The sequence below is a fragment of the Rhinatrema bivittatum genome, chromosome 4 (genome assembly GCF_901001135.1).
Source record: "Rhinatrema bivittatum chromosome 4, aRhiBiv1.1, whole genome shotgun sequence".
Taxonomy (NCBI): domain Eukaryota; kingdom Metazoa; phylum Chordata; class Amphibia; order Gymnophiona; family Rhinatrematidae; genus Rhinatrema; species Rhinatrema bivittatum.
The window spans coordinates 273,670,959-273,689,891 of NC_042618.1; the positions used below are offsets into that span (position 1 = coordinate 273,670,959).

Here is an 18,933-nt window from a genome sequence, read left to right on the forward strand (position 1 = left end):
ATCCCTCATCTGAGTGACAGCTCTTTTTGGCACATAACTTTAAAAGAGCAGAGCTCTTGACTGTACTATGTACTGTAAGAAACAACTGCTGCCAGACATGCTACATGATTTAGTCTGTTACATGGGTGTTTGAAATTTCTACAATTGGCAGTAAGTAACAAATTTCTATTAAGTCTTTAAAGTACATTTTTGGAATTGCTGGAGTATCTCTTGTGTGCCTGTGGCTTTCTTCTTGGCATTTTTATTTTTATTTATATTTAGATAACTAGAGCACCAACACCCGTGGTACCACAGCTCAGAATGCTGTCATAGCCTACTTAGCATCTAACATGGCTGGTATGTACAATATAAATTTAATTTGCCTTTACCTGTAGTTCTTCAATTATTTTCTTATCCTTGACCCTTCTAGCTTAATCATGTGACTTGTACCGATTCTCATGAGAAGTCACAGCCACCAGATACGATGTTATCTGTGTCCTGTATAAATAACAAATTAGTCAATGCTATACTTTGTTCAATTTTGTTTCCTTTCTTCCCTTAATCATTAAAAAAAACGTCAACGTCTATTATAGATTACCTGTTACTTACTTTCATGAAGGGTATCTAAGCAATTCTATTGCCCTCCTCCCCTTGCCCTCGTCCTTCTCCCACTCCCTTTCGTCTTCTCCCTCCTACCCCAACATTGTCCTTCCCTCCTCGTCTGCATTATCTATATTTATTTATTTATTTATTTTAATTTTTATATACCGACCTTCTTGCATAAAATGCAAATCAGGCCGGTTTACATTGCAAACTGAACAAGCAGGAAATATAATTCCTTAGTCGGATACATAACATCTAGAATTAAAAATGTAAAAGCAAACTTTTAGACAGCTTAATAGAGGTTAATTAAATAACAAACATAACTAAACTTATTTTACACAAAGCACGAAAGTTAGCACGAAGGGGAGCACAGAGGGGAAAGCCCCTTTGTTGCGCCCCTTCGGCGCACGACGCCCGATGGAACGGCGTCTTTTACCGGCTCTGCCGTTAGCATGATGATGTCATTTTGTGGGCGGGTCTCATTCTCTCTGAGGACTCCCTCCGTTGTCAGTTTCAGTTTCATGGCGATTCTTTTTCATTTTTTATATGTATATTAAACATGTCTCATTCATACTACTTGCTTTTCTTTCAGTACAATTGTGATTTACCTCTTAAAATGTGTGTCTTTATATTTAATCTTTATATACTGATGTAATTTCATAATCATGTAGTTGCCCTTGTTCTAATTAAATTTTTGTGTATTTTCGACCTCATAGAATCCTATCATTGATTCCTCCCAACGCTGCCCCTTGGCGAAACATGTTCATATTGAGGGACTGTAAGATTTGTATACACCTCTCTTGTGATTAAGCTTTGCAATAAAAACAGCGGTATTGAGAATGAAAAAGACTTTGTGAATGAACAGAATAAGTTGAACTTTCTATTACACATTCTTTTCTTTTGATACTAAAATGTGTACCATGTTCGTTGTTGCAGGATGCCGAGATTAGGAACAGGCTGCATATGGCAACTGCCCAAAACCTCAGAGTAGGAGGAGGAGGAAGAGCTACAGGAAGGGTCACCCATGGGGAACGAATTGCCACAACCATCTGGCAGGCTACAGGATGTGCCGGGGGATGTGATATGGGAGGAGCCAGTGGAGGAAGAGCAGAAAACTTGTCTGAATTCCTTAACAGAGGAGGAGGGTGCTGAACACCAATAAATAGAGGCCAGGCCAGCAGAGCACCTCCTCATAGAGATGAATGCTCTAATCCTGGAAGAGGTGGTAGCACTGCGTCCTGAACTCCACAGCCTAAAGGAAGTGATTCAGGAAGAGGAAAGGCTCTAAGAGAAAAACTGAGGGGCCTGCAACAGGAAATGCATGAGCAGACAGCTATATGGAGGGAGTTGCTCACCAGAATGCCCCCTTGGCAGCTACAGAAACTACAAGGAACACTAGCGGTGCCTTCCCAACCTGCCAGACCCTCCTGCAGCCACCTGCCAGAAGAGCCAGGTCCTGTGTCCTCTGAAGGACCATCTCTAAGGAGGAGCGCAAGACACAACTTGCCCAGTGCCCCTGCACATAGCCCAAGAAAAGGAAAGCATGCCTGATAGAGCCAGTAACTTTATTCTGAACAGCACTTTGATATGTTTGCATTTCACACATTAATAAATTCACTGTCACTTACGAAAATGTTTTTGTATTGAATGTTTCTTATCTCTACAGCCTATCTTTGAGTGTGGTGATGTATCATTTGCAATTCCTCCTTACTTAGCTCTTGTTCCTACCTCTTCATCTGTATTCTCATTAGACCCTCTAGAGGAGGTATGTGTCTGGTTTTGGCCAAGTTATATAACATACAGCAAGCTAGGAAGATCTGGTAAGTTTTAGGTGGGTTGTAGAGGAGGTATCCCCCGGATCTGTCTGAAGAGTGAAAGCATGTTTTCAGTAAGCAGAACGTTCTCTCAATGACTACTCTGGTCATCCATTGGGCCATGTTGAATCGCACCTCCACTGCACTCTGTTGGATGGCTACAGGGATTAATGGCCAGATTTTGAGGGGATAGCCTTAGTTACCTGTAAGGGGGAAACCAGAGTAGAGTAGTTATATAGGCTTTCAGGTTGGACTAGACATTAGGGGATTAGGCTGGGTCAGAGCTCTCCTTCAGGCCAGGCAGCCCATTAGAGATGTGGGACATCCACAAAGGAGGCAGGTTGTGATACAGTATTATCAATGGATTGATTCCTACCTGGTAGCCAGCCCCTGTGATGTGTCCTTTCTGGAAGTGGTCATGAATTCCTGACTGTGAGAGGTTGTAAGCATCATGAGTGGATTCAGGAAACTTGAAGATGATGTCCAAGATGGGGCCCTTAGCATCACAGACCACCTGCAAATTGAGGGCATGGAAGCCCTTGCGGTTGTTGTAGGCAGCCTCATTTCCTCCTAGTACCCTTATAGGGATGTGTGTGCAGGCCAGCACTTAATCGATCCACATGGAGGTGGCATACTGCCTTATGCTGGCCATGACCCCTAGAAGAATTTTAAAGGTTTTGGTAGCAAAGAAAGGTATGGCAGTGGTGATCTTGAGATGTGCTGACACGGTATAGCCCCTCTGGTTGGTGGGTTGCAGGTCCACTTCTGACTGGTGGCATAGGTACTGTATGGTTTCCTTATTAAATCTGAACCTACGCATGACTTCCTCCTCTGACAGATCTGTCAACTCTGTGTGTGGGATACCTCCCCCTCCTCCTCTCCTTTCCTCTCTCCGCACCTTAAAACCATGAGTACCCATACAGTGATTATAGTCATTTTGCTATGAAAGTGTGTCCTGTTGTCTCAAACCCCTCAATATGTCACTGATAAGCCCCCTCTAACGCATTCTCAATGGGTTCCAGTTGGCATTGGAGGTTTTACCGCTTCCCCACTAGAGTTCCTGTTTCTACTTGTCGAGAGAAGGTTGCCTGGCAAATGACAAGAGGCTCATCGAAAGTCTCTCTGGCGCCATGCATGTAAACCCCTTATAGCAAGTTCATGTGCGTAAATGCACACGTCAGCACAAAGGTCAAACATCATTATGTGCGTACGTATAGTCACACCCAGAGTCCGCCCCTTCCATGCCGCTAATATGTCCCTTTTGTACACGCGTACTGTTACACGATCATGTGTATATATGTGTGTACATTGAGGCCTTTAATATATGTTCTCACCCCGCATGGCCCACATATATGTATTTGGGGCTGTTTTTGCATAAGCATGGCTTTTAAAATTGACCTGTCTGGTTCTATGCTAACCGTTGGCCTATTGTAACCACCAAGAGTTCTTTATATAGTTTCAAAAGAGTATAAATTACATTTAATTAATTTATTCTAACTTGTCCAATAAGGAGAGTTTTAACTGTAGGTAGTCTCCAGGAAATTCCTTTTAGAGCCCAGAGCAGTTGATTCTTTTTCAACATGGTAGTGAGATGGGATTTTAATACAGGTACTTCCTAGTTCTCCAAAACACAGTAGAATCCTAGTTCTTGACTAAATACTTCATGGTGGAGAAGTTCAAAATGCTTTCTCTGGAACTTTACTACCCCTTTTAAACAAAGGAAACATGCTGTGTTCTCTTGATTTAAAGGAAGCGTATACACACATAGATACATCTCAGTTACAAGCAGTATCTCCAAACCTAGTAACTCCCAGCACCCAGATAGTAGTTAGCCTCTATCTGAAAGGTGCCTTTGATCAGACAGTCATCCAGACAGGGAAATATGCATGCTTCCAGGGTGCATAAAAAAAGCCATGATTGCAGCAAGACATGATGTGAACACTCACAGTGCTAATTCCAGGACAAAAGCAGGACACAATACTAGAGCTGATGACATCTGCTTCCCAAAAGTGGTGCAAAGAAAAGGCTCGGAAACCATAGGCTGGCCTTATGTTAGTAGTTGGAAAATGAATGGAAACTCTGATGAAGAAAAGGATAATTAATTATCTACAATCTAATGGGTTGCTGGTTCTAAGACTATGTGATTTTACCAAAAGAAAGTACTGACAAAACAAATCTGATTTATATTTTTTTGGATTGAGTGACTAGAAAATTAGATCAAGGACCAGCCCTTGATGTGATCTACCTGAATTTCAGTAAAACCTTTGACACGGTCCAGCATAGGAGACTCATGAATGAAATAAAAACCCTGGGTGTAAGTCCCAAGGAGGAATGGATTACAGTTTGGTTGATGAACAGACAACAGCAAGTAGTGGCAAATAAAACCTACTCTGAAGAGAGAAATTATAAAGGATTGGTTCTGGGGCTAGTTCTGTTCAGAAAAAATTGTCTTTTTATGGATGATGCTAAGATCTCCTCAGAATAGACACAGATGAAGGAGTAGAGAGAATGAGAAGATATATAAGAAAACTTGAGGAGTGGTTGAAGTTTTGGCAGTTGGGATTCAATGCCAAGAAGTGCAGTGTCATACATTTGCGGGCGGATTTTAAAAGCCCTGCTCGCGTAAATCCGCCCGGATTTACGCGAGCGGGCGGGACCTGATGACGTGGCGTTTCGGGGGCGGGGCGGGGCGCAGTGTTTCGGGGGTGGGACCGGGGCACAGTGTTTCGGGGGCGGGACCGGGGGGCGTGGTCCAGGCCTTCGGACCAGCCCCCGGGTCGGAGCACGGCGCGCCAGCAGTCCGCTGGCGCGCGTAGATTTACGTCTGCTTCTTGCAGGCGTAAATCTACGGACAAAGGTAAGGGGGGGGGGGGTTTAGATAGGGCCGGGGGGGTGGGTTAGGTAGAGGAAGGGAGGGGAAGGTGAGGGGAGGGCGAAAGAGAGTTCCCTCCGAGGCCGCTTCGATTTCGGAGCGGCCTCGGAGGGAACGGTGACAGGCTGCGCGGCGTCGGCGCGCACCGGCTGCCCAAATCGGCAGCCTTGCGCGCACCGATCCAGGATTTAGGAGATACGCGCGGCTAGACGCGTGGATCTTATAAAATCCAGTGTACTTTGTTTGCGCCTGGTGCGCAAACAAAAGTACGCGAACGCGCTTTTTTAAAAATCTACCCCTTGGGGTGCAGAAATCCAAAAGAGTTGTATGTGATGATGGGGGTGAAAGACTGATGTGCACAGACAAGGAAAGAGACTTGGGGTATAATGTGTGATGATTTGAGGGCAGCGAAGCAATGTAATAAGGTATCGGGGATGCTGGGCTACATAGGGAGAGGCATAACTAGCAGAAAAAAAAAAGACGTGATAATGCCCCTAATAACAGGTCTTTGGTGAGGCCTTTCCTAGAGTACTGTGTTCAGTTTCTGATGACTGTATCTAAATAGGATAGATTCAGAAAGGAAGGGGTCCAAGAAAGACAACCAAAATGGTATGAGGTTTGCAGAAGACTGTGACAAAAAATGATGAAGGGGATGTAACTATTCTCTTATATCAGAGGTTACGCAGGCTAGAACTCTTTAACTTGGAAAAGAGATGGTTGAGAGAGGGAACTTGATTGTGATATAAAATTACAAATGGGGTGGAATAGGCAAATAAACAGTGATTACCCTTTTAAAAAATACTGTAACAAGGGAGACACACTGTGAAATACTAACAAGCAGTAGATTTGAAAGCAAACTGTAGAGAAGTATTTTTTCAGCTTGAAAACTGAATTCTTAAAAGCATTGTTTGTACTAAAAAGCCCATATACCCATAATGTGGACATGTGGCAAGTAATGCATATTTTAAAAGCTGGACTTTATGGGCATATATGCATGTGAGCAATTAACAAAAGGGGTGGAGTAAGGTGCAGGGGCATTCCGGGATGGGGGCCAACTGACATGTGCCTAACACTCCATTTTTTAAACCAGAGTCCCACAGTGCATGGCAGCTTCTTAGCCAAGTAACTTTAGGCTGCTGCTCCTGATGAGGAGCAAAATCTGCAGATCTCATGTTTTTTGGGCTTCCACAACAGAGTGAGGGAGCTTGGTACAACTGGGTTGCATGCAGAATGAGGAAGCCAGAGGGGTCGGGATTACCTCGATGATTGAAGAAAACTGATGGACTAATTTGAAAAATTGGGATATTCGAGTGAGCATGTTTTAAATTCTACTTACATACATGTGTTAAAGCTAGCAAAGCTCTATGGAAGATACTAGGTTTATTTGAAATAACCTCTTAAAATAAGGAGCAAACGATTACGCGGTAGGCAAATTTTAAATCATATGTGCGCAAGTGTGGGCATGATTTAAAATTCAAGCATATCTCTGCTTGTGTGCCAATACTTGCATGTTAAGGACACACACTCATTTTTAAATTTGCCTGCTAACTGCACAATCAAGCTGTGTAATCTGTTGCCAGAGGACATGGTTAAGGGTGACTAGCAATAGTGGGGTTTAAAAGAAGTTTGGACTAGTTCCCTGGAGGAAAAGTACATAACATATTATTAGCAAGGCAGGCTAAAGAAGGCTATTACTATCCCTGGGAGTGAGTGACCGTAAATAGATCTACTTTTTGGGATCTGCCAGGTTCTTGCAACCTGGATTGACCATTGTTGGAGACTTGAATGCTGGGGCTTGATGGACCTTGCATGGCATTGTTTATGGCTCTTGTGCTCTTTTGTATTGCTTATTCTTTTTATACCTGAGCATACTGTTAATGCTTCATACTGCTTTATAACACCCACTGGGAAATATGGAATATCAAACAAGAACATAAGAACATAAGAAATTGCCATGCTGGGTCAGACCAAGGGTCCATCAAGCCCACATCCTTTTCCAACAGAGGCCCAAACCAGGCCACAAGAACCTGGCAATTACCCAATACACTAAGAAGATCCCATGCTACTGATGCAATTAATAGCAGTGGCTATTCCCTAAGTAAACTTGATTAATAACAGTTAATGGACTTCTCCTCTAAGAACTTATACTTGCCTCTATATTTCACAGTATCAGAGACTTACTGAAGTCCAGATAGGCATTACATTTTAAAATTTAATATTTTATAGCGCTAACGTTTATAAAACATGACTGTTTTATACTGTTTTATAATATTTTATACGCTAACGTGTATAAAACATTTCCTTTTCCCTCTTCCTCCCTTGTCTCTCCAACCAATAGTTCAATCTATATTTCAAATTCTATTAAATAAAAGAGAATACTTTATGAAATGGTCATCAGCTAATATATAGTTTCTCCTGAAAGCAGTGAACTTGGAGGCTTTTCAAGAAGAACAGAAACAAAAATCCCAGGATGCCCCAGGCTTCAAACAATGTATTTTTTATGGAAGGTTGCATGGGGAATGACATTGAGTTGGCTTTCAAGGAATAAGGTAAGAACAAATTCAGATTCAGGCAAGCTCTCTTGGTATGACAATGTATACATGTATTGCTAAAATAATACATGAGGGACAACAATTTTAAAGGTTTTAATGCAGGTGAACCCATTCCTATTTTCATAAAACTTCATTTTCAAGATTGCAACCCTTAGAATGGATAAAAGTTTGTGCACTTTTTTCATAGGCACACATACTTTCATCCACAAGGAAAGAGGGGGTGGGTTAAATAGGGGGGAGAAACAGTGTGGCGCAGTGAATTCATTTGAAATCACCATGTTACTTTCTGGTGGTTATTTTCACCTTCTGCAAGCTCAGGTACATTTGAACCTGTGTTTTCCTCTTTGTGGCAGGCAGGCATGAATCAAACATATGTGTGGGTGATGTCATCTTATGGTGCTGACATAGAACGCAGCTCTCAGATCTCAGTAAAAGTCTTACTAGCGCATAGCTCAGGGACTTTGGCTTGGCAGCTGCTTTCGTTAGTCCTTTCTTCATTCGACCTGCCGCACAGATGGGGGGGCCCGCCGAGGTCCCGCGGCATGACATGTACATAGGCGTAGGGCAACGTACGGGCCGCACACCCTAGGAAGCCACGGGAAGGAGCATGGCGGACTCGGATGCCCATGCTGGGATAGAAGACCCCAAGGGTTGCGGCACTCGGCACCGTGAGGGCAGCCATCTTGCCCAAGGAGGAGGGAAAAGGGTAGAAAAGAGGTAAGGCAGATCGGTCCGCAGCCGTCTGCGACGGACGGGCGCAACATGAATAAAGGGAAAAATCATCTGGATGGAGTTCACCTTGAACCTCTTTCCAACCAACAATTTAATCAGTTTCTATAAGTCAAGAATAGGCCTCAACCTCTCAGATTTCTTGAGAATAGAAAACACCAGAATCCCAGGCCACATTCCTACAAAGGTTCACGCTCAATCACTGCAGTTGAGGCAGGCTGAGAAGAGTCAGAACTGAGACCAACATCAATAGAAGGGCAAAAAAGAAGCATAAGTGGTAGCCATATTCCAGCATTTTCAGGACCCAACTGTCCTTTATGACATGAAACCATTTTGGAGGAGGAACATAACTTGAATTCCCACCCCTCATGTCTCCCTCCCCTTTCAATTGTCATAGAAACAGGGGAGATGGGCATCAAAGACATAAAAAACTGGTCCCTGGCTTAGGCTACAATACTACTGGGCCTTTGATTGCCACCTCTCCTTCTGTCAACCTCTGTCAGGAAGCTGCTGCTACTAGAGAGTGAGAGTAGCTTGATAGCACTGAAAAGCATTGAAAGGACAGTTTTAGAAGAACAGATGCTCATAGGAGAAGTACTATCAGTTGATCCCCTGCTGCTGCTGACAATGACTTTAAGGTAGACTGATTGCTGCCTTATCAATGCCATTGTCTCCTACACCTTATCCCTGAACAAGTATCCCCTGTTTAAGGTTCATCTGCCAGACTTTTCTACTCATCTTCACAAAGCACACACTCACAACCAGGTAAGCCTTTGTACTCCTATAGAAGCAGAAGAAGTTCTGGTTTAAACGTGGAATTCTTCATATGAGAACAGTAAGAACATAAGAATGGCCATACTGGGTCAGACCAAGGGTCCATCAAGTCCAGCATCCTGTTTCCAACAGTGGCCAATCCAGGCAACAAGTACCTGACAAGTACCCAAAAACTAAGCATATCCCATAATACTGATGCTAGTAATAGCAGTGGCTATTTTCTAAATCAGCTTGATTAATTGCAGGTAATGGACTTCTCCTCCAAGAACTATCCTAACCTTTTTTAAACCCAGCTAAACTAACTGCACAAACCACATCCCCTGGCAACAAATTCCAGAGTTTCATTATGCATTGAGTGAAAGAACATTTTCTCTAATTAGTCTTAAATGTGCTACTTGCTAACTTCATGGAATGCCCCCTAGTCTCCTTCTATTATTCGAAAGTGTTAATAACTGATTCACATCTACTCATTAAAGACCTCTCATGATCTTAAAGACCTCTATCATATCCCCCCTCAGCCGTCTCTTCGCCAAGCTGAACAGCCCTAACATCTTCAGCCTTCCCTCATTGGTTGCTCTTCTCTGTACCTTCTCCATCACAACTATATCGTTTTTGAGATGCGGTAACCAGAATTGTACACACTATTTAAGGTGCGGTCTCACCATGGAGCGATATAGAGGCATTATGACATTTTCCGTTCTATTAACCATTCCCGTCCTAATAATTCCTAACATTCTATTTGCTTTTTTGACTGCTGCAGCACACTGAGCCGACGATTTTAAAGTATTATCCACTATGATGCCTAGTTCTTTTCCTGGGTGGTAGCTCCTAATATGGAACCTAACATCGTGTAACTATAGCAAGGGTTATTTTCCCTATATGCAAGACCTTGCACTTGTCCACATTAAATTTCATCTGCCATTTGGATGCCCAATCTTCCAGTCTTGCAATGTATCACAGTCTGCTTGTGATTTAATTACTACTCCGAATAATTTAGTATCATCCGCAAATTTGATAACCTCACTTGTCGTATTCCTTTCCAGATCATTTATATATATATTGAAAAGCACCGGTCCAAGTACAGATCCCTGAGGCACTCCACTGTTTACACTTTTTTACTGAGAAAATTGACCATTTAATCCTACTCTCTGTTTCCTGTCTTTTAACCAGTTTGTAATCCACAAAGGACATCGCCTCCTATCCCATGATTTTTTAGTTTTCGTAGAAGCCTCTCATGAGGGACTTTGTCAAATGCCTTCTGAAAATCCAAATACACTACATCTACTGGTTCACCTTTATCCACATGTTTATTAACCCCTTCAAAAAAATGAAGCAGATTTGTTAGGCAAGACTTCCCTTGGTTAAATCCATGTTGACTGTGTTCCATTAAATCATGTCTTTCTATATGCCTCTACGATTTTGATCTTGAGTATAGTTTCCACTATTTTTCCAGGCACTGAAGTCAGGCTCACTGGTCTATAGTTACCCCGGATCGCTCCTGGAACCTTTTTTAAATATTGGGGTTACATTGGCCACCCTTCAGTCTTCAGGTACAATGGATGATTTTAATGATAGATTAAAAATTTTAACTAATAGATCAGAAATTTCATTTTTTAAGTTCCTTCAGTACCCTAGGATGCATACAGAATTATGCTGGGAACCTAGATGCCTGAAAACTCTCTTCTTCAGAGGTCTGAATACCCGCTTGAAGGACGAGCTTGCCACTCGTGAGACACCTGACACGCTGGATGAACTAGTGACTTTGGCTACTAGAATTGACCACCGGCTTCGTGATAAGGTAAAAGAACTCAAGCCTACTAAGGACCGGTTCAGAAGGAGACTCATGCTAAACTTTTACTTCGGATGGTTCCAGCAGTACCTGTTGCCAGTGGAGAAGAACTGATGCAACTTAGTCGCAGTCATTTGACTTCAAAAGAGAGAAGAGGCATGGCCTATGTATGTACTGTTGTCAAAGCTGGTCATGATGTCCCAACATGCCCTATTCGTCCGAGAAATGGACGGGCCTTAGTCCTGCAGAGGACTGTTCTTAGGCCTTACCCACGCCTTCTCCTCCGCTCTCTACCAGTCTCCCTGACTTGCGGACCATCTACAATCCAAACTCTTGCCCTTGTGGATTCAGGGGCAGGAGGCAACTTCGACGCCTAGTGGAATATTTGAGGATTCCCCTCATTACTTTAGAAGCTCCACTACTCTTGTCATCTATCCATGGAGAGCCTTTGCCCAGTGATGTGACTTGTCGCACTAAACCAGTGACTCTTCGCACTGGAGCCCTCCATACGGAGACAATTCCCTTCTTTGTATTAGAGAAGGCCATGCACCCTATTATTCTGGGGTTACCCTGGTTGCAGTTGCATCAGCCTCAATTTGACTGGTCCTTCTTGGAGCTGTCCCTCTGGGGCCCAGGTTGTCATGGCAGTTGCCTCAAGGAAGTTTCTCCTGTTCTCTGCATGCCTACTACTCCAGTGATGTCAGGACTGCCGCCTCAATATGCATCATTCAGTGATGTGTTTTCCAAAGAAGCTGCTGACATCCTCCCTCCACACAGATCTTATGACTGTGCCATTCGGCTGAAACCAAACACTGAACCTCCTAAAGGATGTGTCTATCCACGCTCTGCAATAGAGAACAAGGCTATGCCCAAGTACATCGAGGAGAATTTACAGAAAGTTTTCATAGACCTTCAAAGTCGCCAGCCAGCGCAGGATTCTTCTTTGTGGGGAAGAAGGACGGAACCTTACATCCTTGTATCGACTATCGAAGTCTGAACGAGATTATGATTAAGACCGTTACCCCTGCCTTTAATCTCAGAGCTGTTTGACCAGCTTCAGGGGGCCAAGATATTTTCTAAACTTGACTTAGTCTGGATTCGCAGTGGTGACAAGTGGAAAACGGAAAACGGTCTTTTTGAATACTTAGTAATGCCCTTTGGCCTGTGCAATGCACCCGCTGTGTTCCAGAACATGATGAATGACATTCTGCAGGATTTGTTGTACAAGAGAGTGTCATAGTGTACCTAGATGACATCTTGATATTTCTCAGAATCTGTCTACTCATCTAGAAGATGTCAAGCAAGTTCTACTAAGACTCCTAGAACACCGACTCTATGCCAAGCTATCCAAGTGCGAATTCCATAAAGACTCCGTGCCTTTTCCTGGCTATATTGTGTCTAAAGATGGCTTCCAGATGTATCCCCAAAAGTTAGAAAGTATCAAGAATTGGTCCAACATACCAGCCTGAAGGCCCTGAGAGGATTTTTTGGGGTTCACCAATGGATGAATAGGACCCTGAAACAGTTCATTCAGTCCTATGTGAGTTGCCGTCAGAATAACTGGGCCGAACTGTTACCATGGGCTGAATTCGTCATTAATTATCTTCCAGCAACATCAATTATCATCCAGCAACTATCATCTTTTTTATGATCTTACTTTTTATCTTTTATCTTGTATTAAAGGAGTTTTATTTAGTTTTTAGCTAATCTTGTCTTTAATAATTTATAATATATGATTTTATGTGAACTTTTATTTATTTCATTTATTTTCTTTTTAGTATAATTGTGTAAACCATCGAGATGGAATTTTTTCTGTGCAACAGTACAGAAAACTGTATAAATAAATAAATAAATAAAATAAAATAAAATAATGCCCACAGAAGGGATTTTGCCATGCACGTCAACATTCCAGCTCTTTTGATGGGAAAAAATACCTTTTCCTGAAACTGCGATGGTGGGACTGCCATTGTTTACTAATCTCCAGAACAGGAGCAGCGCTGGAACGAGGAGATCAGGCCTCTGCAGATAGGACTGGCTTGACTTCTGGGATCTTTTGCCTAGACCAGTCACCTCCCCCCTCCTGTTGGTTCCGTGGAAAAGGCAGTCTTTAAATCTTCAAACATTGAAATGGCCTCCGCAGGAACGTTATCTCTCTAGCGTGACCCGATGATACATTTACCCAGTCAATATTTGGGTAATTGAAGTCTCCCATTATTACTGCACTACCAAGTTGGTTAGCTTCCCTAATTTCTCTTAGCATTTCACTGTCAGTCTCACCATCTTGACCAGGTGGACGGTAGTATACCCCTATTACTATAGTCTTCCCCGACACACAAGGGATTTCTACCCATAAAGATTCAATTTTGTATTTAATCTCACGCAGGATGTTTATGCTGTTGGACTCTATGCCATCCCGAAAATAAAGCATCACACCTCCTCCCGAGTGCTCCTCTCTGTCATTGTGATATAATTTATATCCCGGTATAGCACTGTCCCATTGGTTATCCTCTTTCCACCATGTCTCTGAGATGCCAATTAAGTCTATGTCATCATTTACTGCTATACATTCTAATTCTCCCATCTTACTTCTTAGACTTCTGGCATTAGCATACAAACATTTCAAAGTTTGTTTTTTGTTTGGTATTTTCATTCTGCTTTTTAATTGATAGGGATAAGTTAGAATTTTTTAGCTCAGGTGAGTTTTTAGTTACAGGCACTTGGACTACTTTTCTAATTATTGGAACCTCACTGTCGGGATGCCCTAATTCTAATGCATCATTAGTATCCTTTAAAGATACCTCTCTCCGAACCATGCGCTGCTGAGCGACTGTCAGCTTTCCCCTTTGTTCTAGTTTAAAAGCTGCTCTATCTCCTTTTTAAAGGTTAGCGCCAGCAGTCTGGTTCCACCCTGGTTAAGGTGGAGCCCATCCCTTCGGAAGAGACTCCCCCTTCCCCAAAAGGTTCCCCCAGTTCCTAACAAAAACTGAATCCCTCTTCTTTGCACCATCGTCTCATCCACGCATTGAGACTCTGGAGCTCTGCCTGCCTCTGGTGACCTGCGCGTGGAACAGGGAGCATTCAGAGAATGCTACCCTGGAGGTTCTGGATTTAAGCTTTCTACCTAAGAGCCTAAATTTGGCTTCCAGAACCTCCCTCCCACATTTTCCTATGTCGTTGATGCCCACATGTACCATGACAACCGGCTCCTCCCCAGCACTGTCTAAAATCTTATCTAGGTGACGCGTGAGGTCTGCCACCTTCGCACCGCATCTTAGCGGCTACTCATTCTGTGCCCGCTGGTAAAGCCATCATGCCAAAGCATCTCAGAAAGAAAGTGCTCTATTGGGTGCACGATTCCAAGCTGGCTGGCCATCCTGATCAACGCCGTACCCTGCTGAAGCTACAGAAGTATTATTGATGGCCAACTATCAGGAAGAATCATTCTCCTATGTGGCATCTTGTGCCAACTGTGCCAAGCACAAACCTCCTTCTGGCCAACCGTGGGGATTGCTGCAAATTCTTCCAGCTCCGGAACAGCCCTGGATGCATAGCGCTATGATTTTGTAGTTGATCTACCCCTTTCTGGAGGTATGAATATCATTGGGTCACAGTCGACCGCTTCAGCAAGATGGCCCACTTTGTGGCACTACCTGGCTTACCCTCAGCCTCGGAACTTGCAAAGCTATTCTTAGTCCATATCTTCGCCTCCACGGCCTACCGAAGCACATAGTCTCGGATCGAGGCTCACAGTTCACGGGCAAGATTCTGGAAGGTCCTGTGCAAACTCTTTGACATCTCTCTAGATTATACATATGCCTATCATCCTCAATCCAACGGATGAATAGGACCCTGAAACAGTTCATTCGGGCCTATGTGAATTACAGTCAGAATAACTGGGCTGAACTGTTACCATGGGCTGAAATCACCATTAATTATCATCCAAGCAACATCAACTGGATCAAACACCATTTGAAGTGGTATATGGACATTCCCCATCACCGCCACTTCCACTGAAGCTCTCAGTGACATCCCCAGCAGCTCAATCTACTGCTGAAGAAATCCATCAATTATGGACTCAGACGAAAGCAATGCTACTCAAAGTGAGTGATCGAGCCAAAGGTTTTATGACGATCATCATTCCAAGTCACCTGTCTTTCAACCTGGTGATAAAATCTGGCTATCCATTAAGTACTTTAGACTGAAGTTACCCTCCTCTTGATTTGCTCCTCGCTATGTTGGACCATTTACAATCCTCCGACGTCTTGGCAATGTTACTTACAGTCTGAAGTTACCACCTGGATTGAACATCCATAACCATTTTCATTTTTTTACTTCTGAAACCACTCATCATCAGTGAATTCTCTTCCAAATCTCAGGAACCATCTCCTATCAATGCAGAAGATGACCTAGAATTGAAGGTCGAAGCCATTCTTGATGACCCACAAATGAGGCAATACCTGGGAATACCTTCTCTTATGGGAAGGTTTTAGCCCGAAGAAAATTCTTGGGAGCCTCTGGCTAATATGCTTGACAAGAGATGCTCCGTCAGTTTCATCTCTCGCATCCTTGGAAACCAAACCTGGTACCCGCAGCGGAGATTGCCCTTTGAAGTGGGGTACTGTTGCAACCATTGCTGCCCGATGGCTTCACTCTGCCTTCTTCTTTGCACCTCCTCTCGCTATGGATGGATGCCTGGCTGCCACGGCGTCTGCCTGCCGTCCTCTCTCAGCGTCCCCGGACCGGTTGGGCGCTGCCTCCCACCATTCTCTGCTGGTGCATTGTGTGCGTGCCACGTGGCCCTCACTCTTATTTCCTACTTGGCGCGAACCTCAGGGGTGTCCCCCTGTGATGACATCACGCTGCCCGGATATTAAAGCCTACGATGCTCGCTAGCCTTTGAGTTAGCAAGGGGGTTTCTTACAGATGGGATTCGCTCTCCATACCCAGCTACTCTGCCTCTCCAATCTTCCACTGGACTCTTAACACTAACGGGGTACCCGCTCCTCGGGGGCCTCACTTGCTTTTCAGGTCTCTATCAGGAAACCGGTTCTTGCTCCTCGAGGCCCATGTTCCCTGACTCACTGCCTGCTCCTACCTTCTCTTCTGCTTGGAAGGATTTGCTATCTTCAACACCAGTGAGTACTACCATCTTCACCTCAGAGCTGTTCCTTGAAACCAGGTACTCACTCCTTGAGGGCTTGCCTCTATTCCAGCCCTAGTGCCATCTCCTACATGGAACCGCTGTGTGAGTACATTACCTTCAAGCCTCTCAGCTCTCAGGGATCAGGTACTCGCTCCTCGAGGGCCTGCTCTCCCTATCCTGGGGTTCTCCATACTGGGGCTTTGTGCTTATTCCACTGTACTCATTATTCTCAGTTCTTTCCACTACAGCACTGCTACTGGCGGTGTCGCTGTTCCAGTGCCTGAGGGATACTAGCCCAGCCGGGGCTACTTCTGCTGCACACTACTGCCACCTTTGGTAGTTTCATCACATTGTCTAATAAAAGATCACTCACTGTGTTTGTGTGTCCTAAGCTGAGCCTGACCTGTGGCCCCTCACGGGACTTCCCCCCCGTGGGCGTGGTCAGGTGCCACAGTGTCCAAGGGTCCACCCAAACCTCACTAATTATAACACCTGATGCTCAGTCCTCCAAGCCCTGTGACTTAGAGATCCTGCTGGTAGCCCTGTTCCCTTGCATTGCCAACTAGATAAAAGCCTGTCCCTCTGTGAGTACCATGCCTCAGCTTGGGTCAAAGTTCAATCCTTGTCATGTCATTGGAGCATCAGTCTACTCTATGCATATCCACCATTTTCTCTCATTGCCAAGACTGTTTAGAATGTCCTTTAGGACAAGGCAAATGTAATCCTCATAGCACTGGCTTGGCCATGACAAATGTGGCATCCATATCTCAACTGTTTATTGATCCAGTATGCAATTCCACTGGGATGTCTCCAACTGCTAACGCACTGGAGGTCAGCAGGCTCTGCTGTCCGAACTGCCATGTCTGGCCCTCACAGCATAAATGTTGAACTCTCAGTAGATTCCTTTTTACTTCTTCCTAAGGAGTTGGAGGATGTGCTGTTTTCAGCTAAAAAAGCCTTCAATCAGAAGATTCTACAGTTTCAAGTTTAAGAGGGTTTTGACACGGTACAAGACCAGTCATCTGGATCTCTTCTCTTGTGGCCCAAGGAACTAACTTCAATTCCTGTTCCTCCTTGCATCCTCCAGCCTTAGCACCATTGTGGCATATTACCCAGCAGGTAGAAGGGGCTCCAATTTCTATCCACCCATTAGTATTGAAGTTTATGAAAGGATTGTGACATTCCAATTCTTCCTCATCTCATGAAACAGGAACAAGTAGAGGTCTGGGCTGGCAGTGAATCTCAGTAGACAGGAACAAAGGAGCGGTCTTGGCAGGGCAGGAGCGGAGCTCGGTAGTCAGGAACAAGGCAGAGGTGTTGGCAGGCAGCGTGACTCGGTAGTCAGGAACAATGCAGAGGTCTTGGCAGGCAGCATAACTCTGTAGTCAGGAACAAAGCAGAGGTCAAGCTGGACGAAGCAGGAATTCAGGAGAAGGTTTCAGGAATGCAAGCAGGAACCGAGCTAAGCAGAACGAAGAGAGATACCCAAGACGAGGGCTTGCAGGAAGGCCTCGGTTTAACAGTCCCCGTGTCAGGAGGGAGGGGCGCTAGCTCCTCCCATAGTGTTTCCCATAAATTGCATCAGAGGCCGCATGCACCTAGGGACGTGGGCACTCCTGTGGGACTGGACAGGGCACCGGCTCTTCTAGGCTTGAGAGGGAACGGCAGAGGCAGAGGCCTGATGTAGGTCCTGCACTGAGGGAGCGCGCAGCCGGGAAAGATTAGCAGCAGAGGCCTAGTGGGGGGCCTGCACGAGAGGAGTGCATGCTTGAGAAGGAGCAGCAGCATCAGAGACCAGGCAGGAGACCTTGAGCAGGAAGAACATGGTGACCACGGCACCCCGCGGCCCGCGAGAGTACCCAGGCGCAAGTGGCGGACAGCCACATTGGTAGGTGGAGGGAGCCGGCTGCAGCTTACAACAGCCGGTTCCCATAGCAGTACCCCCCTCCTCTAGGCTTCCTCCCAGGGAGTCTGGGTTTCTTGGGGTGTTCCTTATGGAATTGTTGAATCACATTTTTTTCCAGAATGTGAGTGGAAGGCTCCCAGGAGTTTTCCCTCCAATTCGAAGCCTTCCCATGAAATCAAATACTCCCACCTCCGGCCTCTTCTTCTGACATCAAGGATCTCTTGGACTTGGTAAATGTTCTCATTCTCTGTAGAAACCTGAGGGAAGTTTCAGAAATCTTCCTGGACCCCAACCAGGGAGGCAAGATGGCCTCTGCATGAGACACGATCGAAAGAGCTCCCATATACCTCTGGATTGTTTTCTTTGAATATTGCCGTGTTGGACCTTCCAGATGCCTCATAGTGAAAGCTAAACTATAGAACATTTTACCTGTGAAGGAAGAAGATAAACCAGCAACGAAAATCGAGAGCTTTTTTGAATCCACCCCAAAAACTCCGGAAGCGAGGGGCCGCATTGGGAGAAAGCCAGAAGCTCGGCATTTCTCCCATGGCCAAGATGATATCGCTAAGCCCGGGGGGCTCCTGCAACGCCGTCTCCGCCCCAAGGTCAGATGAGGGTCGAGATGGAGGAAGTATCGCGGTTTTTGGGACCAAGAGCAGAGAGGAGCCGACCCTGAAGCGTGACGGAGGAAGTGGAGAGGGTGTGAATGAGGGAGACTGAGACCCTCTGACAGGAGGTAATACCTCGACTCCTAAAGCCCCAGAGGTGCTTT

At 44.8% G+C, this 18,933-nt stretch overlaps 1 long non-coding RNA gene across 3 annotated transcripts in view; it reads left to right on the plus strand.

Moving 5' to 3' along the window:
* Positions 1-18,933, plus strand: part of LOC115090696 — a 381,113-nt gene that overhangs the window by 308,001 nt on the left and 54,179 nt on the right. For 2 of the 3 annotated variants that reach the window (XR_003856471.1, XR_003856470.1), the window contains exon 9: positions 7,691-7,817. This is a non-coding gene — a long non-coding RNA (uncharacterized LOC115090696). Of the gene's footprint in view, positions 1-1,518; positions 2,192-7,690; positions 7,818-18,933 lie in introns of those variants that run through there. The other variant, XR_003856473.1, reaches the window with a different exon arrangement.